Source organism: Orussus abietinus, unplaced genomic scaffold (genome assembly GCF_000612105.2).
Source record: "Orussus abietinus isolate OABI.00-Male unplaced genomic scaffold, Oabi_2.0 scaffold47, whole genome shotgun sequence".
In the NCBI taxonomy this organism is placed as follows: domain Eukaryota; kingdom Metazoa; phylum Arthropoda; class Insecta; order Hymenoptera; family Orussidae; genus Orussus; species Orussus abietinus.
Genome location: NW_019396019.1, coordinates 784586 through 799855, shown reverse-complemented (window position 1 = coordinate 799855; position 15270 = coordinate 784586).

Genomic DNA, 15270 nt, shown 5'->3' with positions numbered 1-15270 from the left:
ACCGATATCGTCTCCGCGTCTCTCTATCTGCCTCTGTCCGTATTCCGGTCTCTATTGGGCTATTCCTGTCTATCGCTACCCCGTCTCTAGCTATGTATCCGTGTCAATTTGTAGCTAGTTAGCGACTGATCTCTGTTTCTATCTCGAGTTCTGTCCAGCGCCGGAAATCGTGACGGAGTTGACGCTGTTTCACCTCTACCGATATCGTCTCTCTATCTGCCTCTGTCCGTATTCCGGTCTCTATTGGGCTATTCCTGTCTATCGCTACCCCGTCTCTAGCTATGTATCCGTGTCAATTTGTAGCTAGTTAGCGACTGATCTCTGTTTCTATCTCGAGTTCTGTCCAGCGCCGGAAATCGTGACGGAGTTGACGCTGTTTCACCTCTACCGATATCGTCTCTCTATCTGCCTCTGTCCGTATTCCGGTCTCTATTGGGCTATTCCTGTCGATTGTAGCTAGTTAGCGACTGATCTCTGTCTCTATCTCCAATTCTGTACAGCGCCGGAAATCGCGACGGAGTTGACGTTGAATCCTCCCAGGAAATGGAATGAAGGCTTATTAACCGATTACCGGCGCTAGGATACCTCGGAGATGAGTAGGATAATTGTGCCCAGGGCGATTTCCACTAGGGTGCGACGAACGGATCACTGTCCCTGTTTCCTGTTCCCTGTTCCCTATCTAGGTCGCACCTCCGATTCCCAGGACGGAGGGGACGCGGAAACGAGGACGAGGACCCGGCGACCACTTCTCGCAGGCTCGATACCGTCCCACCCGGAAGCTTCCTTCCTTCTCGAGCGTCCTCTCGACCCGGAGAACACCGAACCGAGTTTTCGGATGGGAGACCGACCCTATCTGGATGGACTTTTGCGGAGTTAGGTCGCAGTTCACGGAGAAAAACAAGAGCCCTAAAGCTACAGATGCCTATCCTGGAAATTCGTCTTCGCGATACCATTAGAAACTGTCCTATCAACGGATTAATCCAGTTCATTTTTTTTTTTTTTTTCGTACACAGTTAGCGGAAAAATTTCCGTAAAAGCCAAGCTGTAACCGTAGCCGAAAATATCCATTAATATTAATAGCGACAAAACCGATATATGTGCCCATAATTATGAAAGTGGTCTAAGTCATATATTTTCTGTTTCGAAATTACATTGAATTAATTTCGTTTGAAATAATATGGCGTGAAATAACTGATAAACTCATTTTTTTTTTTTTGTTAATTTTGACTTAGACCACTTTCATAATTATGGGCACATATCCAAAGTATTGCAAAATAGTAGGTGCTACGGAAAATATCCCTAGACGTTACGGATTCGGTCCGTTCGGTTCTTATTTATTTTTTCAGAAAGATTAAAAATATTTCTCAGCGTTGTGGAAACTGTCTACATATTTAATGTACTCAAAGGGTTAAGGGTAACGGATATTTATCACGTTCTAACAAAATCATTCTTGTGGGAGCGTTACTTTGTTACATCCTATGGTAACACATTGATACGTATTAGCGATGACGTCGCGTGATAATTAAACGTTACTGCAGCGACGCGATAATAGAACGTTCTCGGCTCCATTACTGCAGGTGTAAGCAGACATCGTCGTTTTCCCCTTTCCCGAGAATTTCAGCGTATCAGCCGCGGAATTGTGTTTGATCGCAGGTGACCCGACCCTCACCCTCGTTAGCGAGCGAGGTTACCAAAGCCGTCACCTTACGCATGACTCTCTCTCCTTCTCTCGCCGCTGGGCTCCGCCCTCGCCCTCTCTCTTTCTCTCTCACTTGCGCGGCCTGCGCCGCAAATACGTGCAACGCCCAAGTTCGCGGTGGGATTTCTCAGGACGATTCGTCGGATCAATCGTCTCTAATTACCTGTAATTCGACCGACTACTGGGAGCGAAGAACTCGGATACATCGTTAATCGATTAATCCTATCAGTCGAGAGAAATTACGAACAAAGGAATCGACCATTGCGTCCTACTTTCATTGACTCACCCGATTCATCGAATCGGCTGTTATCGTTTAACCGTAATCGCCAGCTAGGCCCACCAACCAGGTGGATGGAGATCCCTCCATCTTGGAGGAATTAAGGTGAAGTGAAACTTCATATCAGTCGATTCGAATACAACACTTTTTTTTAAGGGTATTGGACCAAACTGTCCGAAACTTTGACACATCACTCCTGATCGTCTAAGAATTGTCCCGACACGTTAAAAATTTGGATTTTTCAAAAAAATCTTTTAACTCAGTCCAGACCAGAGCCAAAATGCCGTCGAGCTCTGATATTTCGATCAATATACAATTATCGAAGGTTTTGATATGAGAAACGAAAGGGTCAGGACAATTTTACGACAATTTAGAACACTCTGGTAATCGATAAACTCGCATTTCAACGGGATAAAGGCAAAAAAAGTGTTGTATGCGCTTCTATGCTAAAACGATGGGAATACGAGGTCTCGGAGTGAAAATTTAATTGACCTGGAAATCACAGATGGCGCAGGGTGTCCCTCCGCAGTCAATTAGGGCCGCAGAAAGCACGAATCCAGAGGATTTCTGGAGTTTTACTTCGATTTCTTTATAATTATTGCACGAAAACGACAGGTGGAATATGCCATTTGGTACAAAATACCCAATATAATTCGACCCAGCTGTCAATATAAAAACCAACTTCGGCAATGTAGGCATTTAGAAAAATCTTCTTTATCGACGTCGATCAAGTTCCTCGACGCGTTTCACTTCACCTTAAAGGACTTTACTGACCGATTAGCAGCATTTTACCGTAATAATCGTAGATCCAAGTTCTTACGAGGTTTATGAGAAGCTCAGCCTGCCCTGCGCGTTCTGGCCCAGCCCTTAGCCCCCTTGAGGGGACATTTTGAGAAACGAGGGAAATTTCGTATGCATCGCGCGACCCCCCGAAAGCTTATCGGAGCCGCGACGCGATTACCGGAAAGCTGGGCTCCGATTCCGCGTAAGCTCGAAATTCGAAAGGGCGGACGTCGGGAGCGACGCTCGTGACAAATCGCCGCCAGGTCGGCAGAAAGATGAATTCCATGAAATTTGCGAATCAAACCCAAGGGGTGGAGGAGACCGCCGTGACGTTGGCTTTCCACGAGCGCGTCTCCCCGTCCCGATACAACCGATACAACGAAGGGATCGTCCGATCTAATGTCCTGCCATAACCTATCGATTCTTCAATTCGCCTCGAGATAGCGTCGCGACGTCGCCGACGTCTCGCCGGCGAACAATCCTTTTCCCGCGTCACGAGGTGCTTCTTCCGCCGAGGAAGGAGGACTTTTATGTCCCCTCGGAATCGTTTCGCGGACAGATACTGGATATCGGTCGTTGCAACGCCGTCCCTCCACCCAATGATCGTCACAGACCCGACAGACATTCGGAATCTCGGCTGAAAGAGATCCCCCTTTTTTTCATACATACATCTCAGGACAAAATTCTATCGCTACTCCCCATCACTAAATTATTGACTAATAGACACTTTGTACCCTTTGGATTGCTATTTTTATGCACACTCATTTGTGCCCATAATTATGAAAGTGGTCCAAGTCAAAATTAAAAAAAAAAAATGAGTTTATCAGTTATTTCACGCCATATTATTTCAAACGAAATTAATTCAATGTAATTTCGAAACAAAAAATATATGACTTAGACCACTTTCATAATTATGGGCACATTTAACCTCGCCGTTTTTTTTTTTTTTTTATCATGGCGGGCCTTTATTTTCAGTAACAATTCCTTCACTTTTATTCCCCATCCAATAAGGCGATATACCAGGTGATATAAAAATTGAGCTAAATTATTTTCTAGAGTGCGTAGTTTACGCGTAATAATTTATTGAAAAATGGCTAAACGCTTATCAGCCGCGCTTTGCTATTTTCGGTGTAGAGGCGAAACAACTTCGGCTCCTGTTCCGCTCGACGGATAACCGATATTATCGATAAGCACACCTTTACCATGTATCTTCTCCGGGATTTTATTCTAACGTGAAGATCAATCCCCATAAAAGTACTTCCATGAAAACGCGTTTGCGTTTTATCCTGCTCCATGGGAAAAATCCAATAAACAAAGAAAAAAACGAGTCCTAGATGCAGATCTTGGCCACCGCCGCAAAGTTTGCGCCGCGAGTCGGCGTTTTAATATTCAAAGGCACCCACACGTAGACAAAGAGCGTCTCGAAAGATACGAAGGAGAAGGAATGTTTAATTCATCCGCGGAAGGTTGGAAACGTCGCCCCGGGTGGAGGAATCGAGTCGGGGATCCCAAAAATTCCTCTTTGGGTGGGAATTCCGAAGGAATTCCCACCCAAAGGACCTCCGGAGAGGAAATCTGCATGCACCGACGTCCGAGACGAGTTCCCGACGGGATTTACCGCGGCAGGATCTCGTCCGAGCGATAACTCGGAGGAAGGGAGACGGAGCTTTGGTAGCCCTGGGCGGAGGGAGAGAAAGAGAGAGAGAGAGATCGATCGAGCGAAAGTTGGTGACGTCAGCCGGGCAAAGGAGCCGACGAGATCGGGCGAGGGTTGGGTAATTTCCCGTTTTTCGAGGTTTTCCACGTATATCCGCGTAAATCACCGGAGAAAATCTTTGAAAACGAGGAAATTACCTTTCCAATCTGAAGGATACCGTAGATGCACCCTGTTAGAAATATTCATAAAAATGTATGCACCTTTAGTACACGTGATTATAGTAGTATTATACATTTAATGCCCTAAAGGTGAATTAGTATACATTTATTACAAATTCCCGACCGAAATTATAATTTCATGAGATCCCGTTTAAACTCCGTGAAATTGCGTGGGAAAATCACTACACGTATGTACTAAACCTAGGACACATTTTATAAATTTCTTCCAGATATGCTATAAAATTAATATACCATGTCTGAATAAAAAGCTACCAAGAAAAATATTATAAAATTATAGTATTTTGTTTAACGGGGTAGATTGATTTTTTTTTTTTTTTTTCTTTAGATATGGAAGGGTGTAATGTACTTTGCGCTCGCGTAGGGCACTAGAGACGCGTTATACGTAGGAAATACGTATATTACGTGACGTAATATACCTACCCAATCCTGGTTCGGGCTTAGAGACCGGAACTACGTTCCTGCCTCGAACGGCAAAAAAAGAGGAGTTTGTAAATCCGAAGTTAGCCGAGTTACCAGCCAATCTCGAGGAGCACCTCTGCCCGGTGCTTAACGAAGTCTCGATATCTCTCGGCCGGTGTTTTCCTCGAAGAGATCGATCGATCCATCGATCTCCCTCCTCCTCGACGAACTTCCGAAAACTCGCGCAGGAGGCAAGGAACCGTTCGAGGGTATTTCTAGGCAGGAGTCCTGGACCCTTCGAAGGTTGGACTTGCTTACGTACGCGGAAGGGTTAAATGGCTGGCACCGGTCACCTCTTCCGGCATTATTTGCCGAAATGAGTTCCGAGACAATTGGCCTGTCTTCCTCAGGAACCGAGAGCGAACTTCGAGAACTCACGTGGAGGGCGAGAGTACTCGCGGAAACGTTTTACGGGAAGAATCCTGGATTTTCCGCTGCACTGAGTATTTCCACTCGAGGGGGGTTAATGTAGGTCTTGTCGGGTACCTCGCGTAATGAGAAGAACTGGCCAATCCTGTAGTATATCATTCACATAACGTCTACGTACCGCAATTTTATCGCCCATTTATTACCGTTGTGCTTGCGAGTAACGTTACACGGAGGTATCCGCGAAGGGTTTACATCGAGCAAATGGAATCACTTTCCCCAAAAAAAGAAATCCTTCCCGGCTACAGTTAACAAAATGAGATCCAACGAAATCCAGGGAAATTGGCTCGAGTTTCTCATGCTCAACTTTTCCGATGATAATTACGAGCGGGTTGGAATGAAAAATTGATTAGACTCGGGAGAATGATAAGGCTCCGCGTGAAAGACTTTGAAAGAACGAACTTTCGGGTCGCTATCGAGAGGCTCCGAAAGTCGGACTTTCGGTGAAGAGGGAATGGAAAAAATATAGACGGTCGAATAAAGCCCCGCGTAGACTACCAGTTGCATGCTAGGATAAGTACGACTTATCGGAGCCTCCTTCCATTATCCTAGGCAAGCTGAGCCAATCGATCGACCCGGCCGATCGATCGGCGAAGCGAGGAGCTCCGCTCTGGAGCAAACGCCGCGCATAACGAAAACAGCTTCGAGGACCTCGGGGGAAAAAAGTTAGGTAAATCCGCGGAGGAGGAACTTCCCTCTTCCAGGGGAAATTCCTGCAACGGAGCTCCTCTCTCGTCCTTCCGCCATTCGGAAATCCTAACCGGTCGGGGAGGCACCTACTCGAGGGAAATCGATTTTTCGCAAAGTGGTCGGCCGCGTTCTAGGTCAGACTTAAACCGGGAATTTCCTTCTCTTTTAGCCGGCAACCAAAGGAGAAGAAATTTCCTGGACGACGTCATCCGGGAGCGAGTTTCCCGGTTCCTCGAGACGGTTTCCAGCCCCCTTTTCCTCAAAGCCGTTTGCGGCCGCGTTAAAAACCCTCCGGGCTCGGCCCCTAATTAACGGCCGGTCCATTAATTCCGGACGTCGCTTTCCTCTTTCCTTACAGAGTGTCCGTCCTCGGAAGATGGAATGGAGAGGTTCGCCTGTCCGACGCCCGACAGGATGGGGAGGTACCGGTGCATCGACGATCACGTCCTGTGCGACGGCTTCATAGATTGCCCCACCGGAGAGGACGAGGACAGGCAGGCCTGCATGTTCTATAAGACTGTAAGTATCGATCCGAACCCTAATTCCACCTATCGCGTCGCTATTACTTTCAACTTACTCAATAGACAATTGCATCCCGTGATACTTCCCAAAAGTGAAACGTTAAACACGATTCGTTCATCAAAAGGTTTGCCTGGACTTAAAGGGACTTAGGGGTCAATCGTTCATGAAACTTTTCTCCAAATCGGGTGTTCCAATTTCTTTCATATTTTACCGCATGAACAAGGAGACCCTAATTTAGCTCCTGAAACTCGGGAAATTTCATTTATTATGAAAATTATTGAAAATAGGTATAAACAAATTATCTTGAAGTTGAAATTTCATGGGTTTCAGGACCTTCCTTGTAGCCTCCATGTTCACGTAATCATGGTTGAGACTATTCGGTACAAACTGTTAGGAGAAAAGTTTCATAAACGATACCTCTTTGACGCCACTTTCGCACCACCTTAAGTTGACGTCAAAGAGGTCTCGCGTATGAAACTTTTCTCCGAACCGAGTGCACCGAATAGTTTCCAATTTTACCACGGGAATACTATGTATCCCCGAAATTCCACGGGGTCAGGACCTTCCTTATTAGAACAATCTCGTTTATTTAGTAAAATTTCAAACGACTCGGTACATCGAGATTGTAAAAAAGGTTCACGAAAGACTGATCCCGATGAGCCGTATCGATGCCCTTAAGGTGAAGTGAAACGCGTCGAGGAACTTGATCGACGTCGATAAAGAATATTTTTCTAAATACCTACGTTGCCGACGTGCGTATTTATATTGACAGCTGGGTCGAATTATATTGGATATTGTACCAAATGGCATACTCCACCTGTCGTTTTCGTACAATAATTATAAAGAAATCGAAGTAAAACCCCAGAAATCCTCTAGATTCGTGCTTTTTGCGGCCCTAATCGACTGCAGAGAGACCCCCTGCGCCATCTGTGATTTCCAGGTCAATTAAATTTTCACTCCGAGACCTCGTATTCCCATAGTTTTAGCATAGAAGCGCATACAACACTTTTTTTGCCTTTATCCCGTTGAAATGCGAGTTTATCGATTACCAGAGTGTTCTAAATTGTCGTCAAATTGTCCTGACCCTTTCGTTTCTCATATCAAATCCTTCAATAATTGTATATCGATCGAAATATGAGACCTCGACGCCGTTATGTTTCTCGTATGGGCTGAGTTAAAAAATTTTTTTTTAAAAGCCACATTTTGAATGTGTCAGGACAATTCTTAGACGATCACAAGTAATGTGTCAAACCTTCGGACAGTTTGGTCTAATACCCTTTAAAAAAAGTGTTGTATTCGAATCGACTGATTTGAAGGGAGTTTCACTTCACCTTAAGGTGCTCGGATGAAGATAATTCCCGATCGGTAATTCATCGCACTTGTATCGTTACTGAGACCTAGGTGAAACGTTTCCTCGTCCCTCTTTTACCCCTCGTCCTTACCCATCGGCAAGATCCTGGGACCCGTCCCGTTTCGAAAATCCTCAAAGACCGCCCGATACGAACGCAGACTCTTGCCGGAGGAAATGACGGCTTCCTCCGACGCAATCACCTACTTATTCTCTACCCGGTGCTTTTATCGAATCTCTCGAGTCACCGGATGCGAGGATCGCGCTGGCATATTGAATAGGAAGGAAACGCGGACTTCTCACGGTCGTTCCGCTCCCTGGTGGGTTCTCCTGCCCCTTCGTCTGTCTTCCTTAACCTCACTTTCCGTGCTCGTGTACCCATCCCAAAGGTGCCGTTCGCCTAACGGCGCAAGGTCGGGCTAAAGGATCAAACCGGGCACGCCAAATTAATTCCTTCCCCTCGGCCCGGGGCTTGCGCATCCTTTCTCATTCCGCGTACTTACGCACTCGCTCTGCATCCCCGGCTTCCTCCTCTCTTTAGTGACGTCACTTGGACCTTGGAAACGAGCGATTTGTAACACTTTCCAAGGACCCTGTTTCAAAACTCGCGGAAAAAGAGAAACCACTGATCCATATACTGACTGGATAGCACAAAATTAAAATCACACGTTATGAAATACCGGAACGAAGATATTAGAAAAAATCGCTCGGGTTTTTTCATACCAAACTAAGTGTCCGATAATAATCGCGAAGCAAAAGATGTTTTTTTCTTATATGTTTACAAATTAAAAAAAATGTTATGTAAACGTGTCATTGAGATGTAACCGTTAAAAGGTGTCTCGATTAGCTCACACCGAAGATCAGGACAAGGTGAAATAATATTCGCTTTCATGGCCCCATCGCCTTTGATCACTCGAATGTATCTTTCCCAGCTCCGATCGGCAAAGGTAATGGGGTGACAAATCGCAAAGACAGGATCTTCCGCTCTCAGAGTAAGAAATAGAAATTGCATTTCGCCCCTCTACGCGATCATGGGAATTGCGCTCGGAAAGAGGCCTCCGCGTACATACATCTGTAATTCACCCTGGGCGGATCATTAGCACGAGTTACCATCATTAGTTCGCTCATTCGAGGGTGCTTTCCCCGAAGTGGCAGAAAGTGGTGGCATTCCCGGGCTGGTCGAGCCTTTGTAGAGCTCCCATGACGCGGAGGATCGGCAGGATCGTGTATGGGTCTCCTGTAAGGGAGTTACATGCCCGGAAGGACCGATGACGTCACTAAGGGTGTGGCAAAGCGTCGCCACTCGAGCCTGGAGAGAGGGTTTGTTTGGTCCGGTCATCGATGTACGTCCACCACTGGCGATTCGTCATCTGGATATTATTTCAAAACTTCTACTGTATCCGTATACCCGCACGCCTTTCGGCGAGATCTCTTCCTTCGCTTCGTAAATCAATGGCGCGTCCCTTTCCTCCCTATCCCGTTCCCGCCGTGGTGATGAAATGCGTCATCGACAGGGTAGAAATGAAGATTTGTTGGGGAGTGCAAACAATCCGAAACAAAATGTGAAAAATCGTCGGATATTTATGACGTCTCCTGGAAGTCGGAGGAATCTCGGAATATCTCGCCTGATATTTGAGATCTCGCGGAATCCCCGGAAATCTCCGGAAATTCTCGGAATCCTTAAAGTCCTTGCTATCCTTGGAAATTTACTGGGCACCGTTTAATGTATGGCAGTTCGCTCCTCGAGTCACGAAATGTACGAGTAATGCCACTTTTCCTGCAAGAACTTCGCATAGCCCGAATGGTACCAATGAAACATTTCGTTAATTTCTAGAACAATTGTTTCAATCGAATGAATTGGATGCAACATTTATTCCGAGTTATGACAACTCATCTGAGTCAATGAATTAATTAAATATTTCTTCGGTATTATTTGAAGAAAATCTACATTTATGAATACTACACAATATCTACACATACGAATATCGACTTTTATGCTTCGTTAAATCGTTCGTATGTTCATGTAACTAGCTTTAACGGTTGATAATATGACGTGGCTTGTACGTCCAATCACGGTTCATTGTTTTCCTCGCGGTTTGCAGGAAAATGTTCCTTAGCTTATCTCCCGACATTTTCCTGGAAATGTTGATAATGCAAGTACAAGGAAGAGGGTCTCGTTATCCTATTATCGGAGAATTTCCTCAAAATAAAGTCCGTTCTCTTTCCCATTTTTTAAGGTCGTGGATGGGTGTACTGATTTACCGTAAATGGCAAAAAAACAACCTCTACAACGAATTAACATAGGATTATCCATTTAAGGGTGGATCGATTCATCTTAAAGTTTCGCGAGATAGGTAACTATCGATTCATCCGAATCCGAGTAAGCTCATTGCGCGGTAACCAAATTAATAGGTAACCTTACCCTAACTATACGTACTTCCTCTTAGTTTGCACTTTTTCTGATAACATTTCTTGACTTATCTCAAATCTCTCCGAAATTCGCAAAATCCACCGAGGGATAGAATTCTTTTCAACTCGGTACATCCCGTAAAAAAACGATTACCCTTATGCAATGACAAATATTCCATAAATTTAATTTAATATCACATTGACCCCCCTCTGCTTTAGTCCGTTTATATATGTATGTATAAGTAAAAGCAACTTCACGTCTCCAGAATGACGAACCAAATCTCATGCTGGGTTTGCTACCCCGTTTGCTTAATCTCGGTTCAAGTCGTGCAGTCAATAAGGGCCAGACTTGAAATGACGACACCGGTTCCAAGTCTCACCCTTTATGTACTCCCTCGGTCCACATCTCGGCAACGAGAAAGCCATCCTGGACCACCGAGCTTAGCCGGATATTTATTTTATGTCGACCCATTCCCGAACGAAGCTCGAACCAAGCCCGGAAGTCCATTCCAGAACTACCGGTTAGAGCCGAATAACCCCTAGATTAGGGTTAAAATGTGCTAATTTAATTAGATCTCATGTACCTCCTCGACATTTTCGTTTACCACCCAAATAAGCAGAATATATTCATCACCGCCATTCATTTGCAGCGAATAATCCAGGAATCTAAAATCCATGCCAACTGTATCCGACCTGGCGCATTTCGAAAGATTTATCCTTCTTCTAAAGCGCTCCCAAATTCGCTGACGTCGATAAGACAGTCAATCGAAAGATCGGTCTAAAAGAAATAACATTATGTTATAATGGCATTATTTGGTATAATATTTCCTGTATACTCCATACCGAAGGCGCGTCACCCTTCCACCATAGATGAAAGTAAGAACGAGCAGACGGACCCTTATCGACGTCGATAAGACAGTCAATCGAAAGATCGGTTTAAAAGAAATAACCCAATTTCCGACATCTCAATAAATCCCCTTTCTCGTCTATAAATAATTTTCCTTAATTGGCAGGCATTTTTTGGTATAATATTTCCTGTATACTCCATACTGAAGGCGCGTCACCCTTCCACCATAGATGAAAGTAAGAACGAGCAGACGTACCCTTATCGACGTCGATAAGACAGTCAATCAAAAGATCGGTCTAAAAGCAATAACCCAATTCCCGACATCCCAATAAATCCCCTTCCTCGTCTATAAATAATTTCCCTTAATTGGTAGGCATTATTTGTTATAATATTTCCTGTATACTCGATACCGAAGGCGCGTCACCCTTCCACCATAGATGAAAGTAAGAACGAGCAGACGTACCCTTATCGACGACATCAATCGGTTACGAGGACCATCATCCGCTCGTGGTCGGTTCTCAACCGCCATTACCTATCCCCATCAATTACGGGTATACGGCCGATTACTTGGGCATTGACTTTATCTCTTATCGAGCCAACCCTCGCGCAACGTCCACCTCGGCGTAGCCCTCACGATGTACGTCTAAATCTGTTTCAGACGAAAGCGCACCTCGACGTCCTGGCGGACGCTTTGCTGCGATGGGCGCGGGGCCGCTAATCTCTCGGTTAAGCCCATCAGCATGCAACGCTAACGCTTCATCGATCTCATACGTGGCCCTGTCCTCTCCCCTCACCTTTATCCGTGCCTCCCGCGGAGCCTTCCGAGTCCGCATCGTGTATCTTCCTCGTCCTTCACCCGTTCCACTCCGCCATCTTGCGTGCTCCTTAACCCGGTCCACACCTCCGCGAGTCCCTAACCGAATATCCCAACCCCAAATCCCGGCGCTTTTCCATCTTCGTCCGAAAATGCCGACGTCCGACCTCTGCGGAGTTACCGACTGAGGAGGAGGCTACGTGGGGATCCAACATCCACCCGACCTCCCCAGGATACGCGTGGCGGAAGACTAACTACCTCATCCATCAGCACCGAGGAGGCCGTACGGAATCTAACGAATAATGGCGTTTGTCTCGCGCGCACTCGAGAGCGATGCAATTTATTCGGCTGGTGGCGCCGCCCGAGTGCACCGGAATAATGCAACCTCCTCCTTTAACCTTAACTTCCACCTATGAGCCAACTGGCCGAGTTCGCTCATTGTTTCCCCAAGACCATCGTCATCGGTTTCGGGCGAGATTTGCTCTAGATACGGAATTTCAAACATACCCGGAGATAGAATTTTACGCGTAACCTCCTCCCATATCCAATCGGCAAGAAATTCAGCTGGTGACGAGTTTAATTGATTAAGTAGACCAATTAAATTTTTTACGCGGGTCCATTGGCACTAGAAAATATTACGGCTTGAAAGGCACGTCCGGCATAAATTGAGGAGAGATATTGTCGCGGTAAATTGTCAATTAATTCAGAGGGAAAATAATGAACACCGCAACGTTCTGTTAGATCGGTGATCGATGTGACAATCTGACGTTCCTACGTACCCACCGAATGAGTACAAGCTGGAGCTGCAATGCAGGACTGTCCTGGGGGTAATTCCTGTGACGGCACGGTTATAGAGATAATTAACTGTACGATAATCCTGGATAATACCGGCCTGAGATAACAAGGGATTAGCGGGAGCACCGGCAGGGTGATAATTGTGGCCGGAGGTGATACATCCAGAAGTCACGGTTTTTTTCCTCTTTTACGCGGAATACGATCGAAATAATAAGTTTAGCCAGAAGGACGAAAATCCTGATTCTCACTTTTCAGCCAAGAAAGTACGATATCGTTAATCGACTCGATAGGTCGACGACGGAGTAAAGATATTCATATAACAAGATGATTTTTATTTATTAGCAGACGATCAAAGTTTTGGTTCTTACCGATTTGATCGGTCGTCAGTTCGGCCTCGAGGGCTAAACCTGATCGTAAAAACGATCTTGCTAAATAACAAATGCCAATATTAATATCCTTTCTCCGAGTAAAATGTTCCGATCTCCACGTAAGAAATTCTAATATCCCGACATCCGATGCAAAAGATTTGCACCACCGTAAAAAATACCCGATACTCGATCGAAAGACATTGTTTGAGGCCCTTCGGGAGATCACCGCCCCGCACTTCCGGTGCACTCGTTCCGGCCCCGATCGGAAGTGTTCCGTAGAGTTCGTCGTAATCAGTAGTAAAAGTTCCTAGAAGACTGCGCGGATTTCGGGTTTCCGTCCGCCTCGAACGTCTCCCTCGAATTCGCGGTCGATACCCGAGGTGGAGGAGGAGGTCCTCTCAGGATCCGCGAAGCTCTCTCGTTCTCCCACGAGGAAGACTTTCCCTAGGCGAACCTGGCCCGCGAAGCATCTTCAGCGGATACATGCTCCGACCCAGCGAAGCCGTTGTTCTTTGTCCAGGGAGTCTAAACCTAACTCAAGAAAGTAAAAAAAAAAAGAAGAAAAAGAAGAAGAAAGAATACCACAAGAAGAGGCGACGTCGCGAATGACGGTCTCGTCCCGATGCCTCGCTTTTAGGGTTAAAGGACGTCTTTTAAGGGGATGTGAAACTCGCATCAGAGAAGTCTCGTTTATGAAACTTTTCCCTGATTCAGGTGTACCGAATCGTTTCAAACTCGACAACGCGAATACGGAGGCTACAAGGAAAGTCCTGACGCCCAACGAATTTCAATTCCTTTAAAATTTCTTTATAGATATTTCCGAAATTTTCTTATAAAAAGTGAAATTTTATGAGGGTCGAAACCTTCCTTATAGCCTCCGTGTTCATGTGATGACGTTTGAAACGATTCGGTACACCCAGTCTTGAGAAAGGTTTGATATACGAGACCTCCGACACCACTTTCGCGCCGCCTTAATAATTTCCAAGACAGGTAAAAAACGTGTTCGAACGCCAAAGGCGAGGTGTTCGTCCGGACTGTCGTCTCTAGGGACTTTTGTCTACCAACGGGTCTTCGGGTGCGTCCGCAAAGCACCAGCGAGCGAATCTCGGCCACCGCACGGAGCAACTTGTGTCGATTAGAAACTTACCTCGAAGAAACTGAACACGTTAGGCCTACCGAAGATATATGGGCGGTATATTTTTCTGCGACCGATTGAGAGGAGAAGCGAGAGGAGGTACTAGAGAGCGATGGACGGGAACGAGAGGAAGAGAGAACGGGAGAGCGAGGACTCCGCATTCGGGGAGTCGCGACTCGAATCATCGGACGGAAAGAGCCCTAGGTACGTACGCGCCCACTCTCTCTCTCTTTCTCTCCCTTTCTCTCTCACTTAGAAGACGAACAAATTGCTCGGTGACGGCACCGCGCAACGTTAACGTCTCTCCCCCAAGTACGCGGGAACGGCCACGTCGGAGGATTGCGCGATAATGACTTCACCGAGAGACCGGGGGACGGGCTCGACGCCCCTCTAATTGCTCCTTCCTAGGGGAAATCTAGGGTCATGGCTGCCTTCCGTTTTCCTGCTTCTCGCCATTTTTCCGATCTCTCCGATTTTTTTCCAACACTTCGCTTGCTCGGCTCTGGGCCCTTCCACGAGCGGCACATCCGCTGATCGGGGTTGTAACGAAAATACAACAAAAGAGAAAACGGAAGCAAAGGAAGAAAAATCGCGAAAGCCAATGCACGAGTCCAAATGATGCGAAACTTTCGCGAAAAGAAATATTCGTTACGACTCTCATACCGACTGCTCGATGCCCGCCCTGATAAAAACTGCCCATGTAAATTTACATACTCAGTCGTTGGTTATGTCGATGTCACGATAAATTGCAGTAAAATTACGTTGCCTCTGTGACATCACATTCGGCATTTAATTTAAGTCA